This window comes from Triturus cristatus, chromosome 2_2 (assembly GCF_964204655.1).
Source record: "Triturus cristatus chromosome 2_2, aTriCri1.1, whole genome shotgun sequence".
NCBI classification, from domain to species: domain Eukaryota; kingdom Metazoa; phylum Chordata; class Amphibia; order Caudata; family Salamandridae; genus Triturus; species Triturus cristatus.
In genome coordinates this window covers 102,011,868-102,017,136 of record NC_140582.1, presented here as the reverse complement: position 1 = coordinate 102,017,136, position 5,269 = coordinate 102,011,868, and the positions used below count along the sequence as shown (strand labels likewise).

Genomic DNA, 5,269 nt, shown 5'->3' with positions numbered 1-5,269 from the left:
TTGGATAAACACGCCAGGACATGAATTGGTTACACAGGCAAGTACACTTCAGGTTTAGAAAATCACAAGACTTCAACGGTGGTACCATCATAAGATTTTAATAAATATTCTTAATTGGAGCACTGTTCATTGGGTGGGGAAATGTTGAGAGCCTATACAATATCACATATACACAATAAGGGAGAGGGCCGTTCAGACACGTCAAGTGGCATCACTAGATGGGTGACAGGGTTGCTTCCCATGGCGATCCTTGCCATTTTTCCAGTGCTGATAAACACTATCTAGGTCAACTTTCCCATTCAGGAGGTAGGCCTTTGTCCTCATCAGCATATCCAAATGGTTCTGCTCTAGTCTATTCCTCAATTTACTTTTGATAGTATTCATGAGGCTAAATCCTCGTTCACAATCTGCACTAGATGCTTGAAACGTTGCACAGATATCAACAAGCTGAGACACCACACTATACTGAGCAGCATTGCGTACAGTGAAATTCACCATGTCTTGAAAGGTGGTAAATAACCCACCCTTTACATGTTCTTCCACCACATATTTATAGTCTCTATATTGTCGGACAACATCTTCTGGTGTTTCACAATCACCCAGGACCAATACATTTTTATACTTTTCAACAAGTCTTTGTATATTCTCAGTCCCAAAATCAAAATGTGATTGTGTTGCTATTGCCTGGATTTCAAAACTTGCCCAGTCTTTCAGTTCATGTTCAGGGAACCTTTTTTGCATGTGCTCAAAAAGAAGGGAACCAAAAGACAAAATAGGCCCACTGTCAAACTCTTGCCTTTCCTTGTACAACACCATCAGATCTCTTACATTGCTGCTCCAAAAGACAGTGTCCCCCAAATACTGTTGCTTAATTAGGCCAATCTTTGCTCATGCATACTGTACAGCTTCAACAGTAGTCAAAGAACTTTTTTGGAATTGTTTGCACAAAGATGCAAATTCACCCAGAATGTCATTAAGTACTGCAAGGGAAATATGGTAGTTGGAGTCTGATAGCTTTTTGTAACAATATTAAGCAACTGGATCATTCTCCTCAACTTTCTCATGCTCAAAGTACTTAAGAAGAGCCTCGTAATTACGAATTAGTGCATCAACAGCAAAATGCCTTGAAAGCCACCGGACTTCATTCAGTGGTCAAAAAGAGACCACTTCACATTCAGTGACCGATGCAATTTCATCCAGCTTGGACTTCCTTGCAGGAGATCTGGAGAAGACAGTGTAGACAGTCCTCAATAATGTCTCCATCTCTTTAATCATTGGAACCCTCTTCCAGGCATCATCAACTCCAACTTCTTCTCGATGGGCGACCCAATGCTGCTCAACTAGATGAGGAATGGATTGTTTAAGGCGTGTAGCATCACCATTATTCTTACCCAGCATCACAGGCGCACCATCGGATGTGAACATGACCATTTTCACGAGGTCCAGTTCATTGGCAGTGTAGAATTCTTTCACGGCAGTATTGATAGCCTCAGCATTGCAACTAGTCAGCTTCACTATGCCCCCAAACTGTGTTTTGTGCTCTGTTGATGTTACAGGTCGGAACTTGAAGTACAGGATGAGCATTTTTGTAATAGAGATATCTGTGCTCTTATCAATTATCAATGTGCGATACAAAGCGTGCCGAATTTCTGCCATAGCTTCACAGTGTATCACGCTATTGATGGCCTCAAGGAACTCAAAGGCATAGTTCTTGCTCCTCCAGCTGTCTGGTATCTTCACATACAAAGCTAGGTGGTCATGGATGTCTTGTACAGATAACATTGAAGTATTCATCTTGACTGCCAGCAACACGTTGTTGATGAGAATCTTTATCTCCTCAGGCATAGATCTTTGGCGTTCAACTACTTCCATTCTATTTGCTTTGTCAGTGGCAGTTTCTGTCAGCATTGCCCGCACTCCATAACCAAACCTGGCAGCGGCACTTCTGTTTCTCAATATCACCATGGCAGACTTGTGTACTTTGCTAAGTAGATGGCGTTTCATGTAATCCAGTTTCCAGCCATCACTCTATTTCTTCCCTGTAGAAAAGTCCCCAACAATCTTGGCTTCGGCACATGCTTTGCAAATCAAGCCTATGTGTGGACTGTATTGGAATAGTTCCCCGAGTTGCACGCGAACCTTGCTTCGTGATTTCTGTGTCTCAGCCTCCACAATTTCTTTCATCCACTCTCCCTTGAACACAAGGCAACATTTCTTCCTTTGTGGTGATGCACCGCACTCTCCCAAAGTTACAGCTTTGCGCTTGAACATTTCCGTGCCCGCCGGTTTGAACCTGCTGTGCCACAAAGCCTGCAAAATAAGGGAACATGGCTTGCGTTGACACCTAGCTGATGAATGCAATCTGTTATACTACAATGTACTAGATGCACAACAGTTTAACTCTACCAAACAATTGCTTCTTCTGCTTGAACTCGCGCACGCCTGTTTAAATGTATGGGGTTCTGGCTGTGAAACCTGCAACAGAAGAAAACCTGGGTAAGTATATTATACTACAATCTACGAGATGCACCACAGTTTAACTCTACCAAACAATTACCTCTTCTGCTTGTACTCGCGTACGTCCATTTAAATGTGTGGGGTACTGTCTGCGAAACCTGCAACAGAAGATGCACCTGTGTAACTCTACCAAACAATTACCTGTCTGTTCTGCCTGTACTCACGTCTGCCTGTGAAATTGAATTCGTAGTACGGTCTCACAAAGCTGCAAAAGAAAAGGGGTGCAGATTGTGAATCTATTTACCCAGCAACCCCCAACCCAATGAGGAACGTAAACAGAATTACCTTGTCTTTGTGGGTACTCGCACCTGACCACTCAAATCCAAATACCTTACAGACTGGAAACCTGCAATTGAAGACAAGATCGTCAGCAAATGCTCGAAGAATTACTAACTATGAATGTGACCGGTCTAGAGACCCCAATAGAAAAATGACCAAATAATTACCTGGGATTCCAGACTAGGACAAACAGACGTGTGCCCATGTTTTCCATTATTAGCATCCATTATCTTAAAACTGGTCTTTAAATCTTCTTTTTGTATAACACCTTCTGTGATGCAGCTTTTCCCTGGCATTCAAACTGTGCAAATGGTTGCGGTAGGTGAACAAGGAAATCCACAAGGAGGACTGAGCAGCACACAAAAGATCCTACCTGAAGATGATGCAGTGGCGTGCAAAAAATATGCTAACGACTTTCTAGCAATTTTCAGGCAAACATAAAAATATCAAGATCTAAGTTTTGTGTAGTGGAAGTTGACTCCTCATTAAGTAGCCGAGGAGGTTAAAATTCCTGATGAAAAGAAGCTGCTGAACCATGCAGATAACAAATTACATGCAATGTAAATAGGTCAGTGCATTACTGCTTCTGTCGGACAGCTCCTTTTGTTACTTGCAGTTTATAAGTTAAATCCTAACATAGAACAGTGAGCTATTAACTACCAAAGCGCTGCATTTCCATTCATTGCAATGGCAGAAAACCTGCGACAGACCACCCGAGCGGAAGAGTAACATAGCTTTTGATTGTAAGCACTTAAGGGTGTTTTTGAACAGTAAATTAAAAAAATCCAGCCTAAAATGTAAAAATCTGCATCAAGAGGAATAACCTTCAATCATGTTTTACTTTCAGATATTTTTATATATTTCTCGCATCTTCATTGCTTTGATTTTGTTCACAAGAAAATGTCACCCTTAGCCATTGAATGCTAGTCATAAGTACATTGAAATTATGAAAATGTCACGCATAAGCAATCTGAAACCTTGGCAGCTATGCTCACTTTACTAGGAAAAGAGTAGAGCAAGTTTAAAAACAGGGCATGTGCTTTCAGAAAGTACACGCTGTGTTTTTAAACTGGCTCTACTCTTTTGTTAGTAAAGCGCGGTGCAGGGACGATTGTGGGCTTTTGTTTAAGTATTGATGTTAATCAGAGCCCCTTCACGGGCTGTGATTAACATCGATACTTAAACAAAAGCTCACAATTGCTCTCGCAGCCGCACATTACTATACAACATGCATGTGTAGATTTCTTTGGGTTGCCTCCCCTAACAGTTACACAAATACCTGGGATCACACCACCTACTTTCAAATACAGTCTATGTAGAATAGGCCCCAGTGCTCTCAACTGGGGGAGGGTAGTCCAAAAACAGTAGCAAAGTGAAATAGAGTATCAGTGAGTTCCATACTTTCTCAAAGGTTTCGGTGATCTGTGGATATAAAGCATGAGCTTTTCTAGAGCCACAGTTCATCATAACTCTGATATCCACAATGCCACCAGGATGCATTGTGTGTGGCAACATAACACAAACATAAGTGCAAACAACTGCCGCTCGTGTTCGGGTTATTCATGTTGTGTCCGTACTCCTAAAGTATACTTTTTCCACAAACACGGCGTAATTATGCCACATGGCATAATGACATAAATGCTTACATTCAAGTGTGATGTGCAACTCCCAAAATGACGCATGTTATGCAGCATAATGGAAATTTCCCACAGGCCTAATTAAAATGTTGCAACTCTTGATGCTAATGTCCTTTGTAATGGGCATTTCAAACCAATGTTTTTTTTCCCTTTCAAAAAGCATTCTACAAGCTCATATTTTAGGTGGATTATGGGTGTCCAGCATCTTGTGCAATGTTAGCTGATGGGCAGTGTGCAGTGAAATAGCTCAATAGGTTGAGCACCCACTGTATAGATCTGTGCTTATCATAAAGTTCACATAATCACATCTAGGAAGGTTGACTCATCCCTTCATCTTTCAAAGGTTGCTAAAATGAGTCCCACTGAAATGGGTGATAGTAAAATCGATCATTTAAGTGATAGGTGACCACAGAGTTTATTTCATGGCCTACATACATTTTAATATAATATCGAACAGATCAGCTCTACCCATCAAAAATGTCTGCTAAAGAATAGTTTTGTCTAAGAGGTTTTACTGGGGTGCTGATGAAACATGGCCTATTTGTTTAGTCTCTACCAGAGGTATTTTCAACATTAAGGCCACAACATGCCCTGAAACTCTATGACTGCACCATTAGAAAATGCTATCGCAGATTATCACCACAAGTTATGACTACTAGAAAGGTTCCTGAAATAGGAAAAGTCAACATTTTTGTAATTGTGATGCAATGGTGTTTCAACATTTGTCAAGGCCAATGTCTACTTGTCTATATAATATTAAAAACTGAAAAGCTACTACTTTCTTTAATTGGGCCCACCATCTACCTCCTGCAGAGTTACCAGACCATTTGTCCAGT

General features: G+C 41.1%; 1 pseudogene; it reads right to left on the bottom strand.

Annotated features, from left to right (window-relative positions):
- Positions 1-201: 201 nt before the first annotated feature.
- On the bottom strand, positions 202-2,271 carry LOC146861943 (E3 SUMO-protein ligase KIAA1586-like; annotated as a pseudogene).
- Between the last annotated feature and the right edge of the window lie 2,998 nt (positions 2,272-5,269).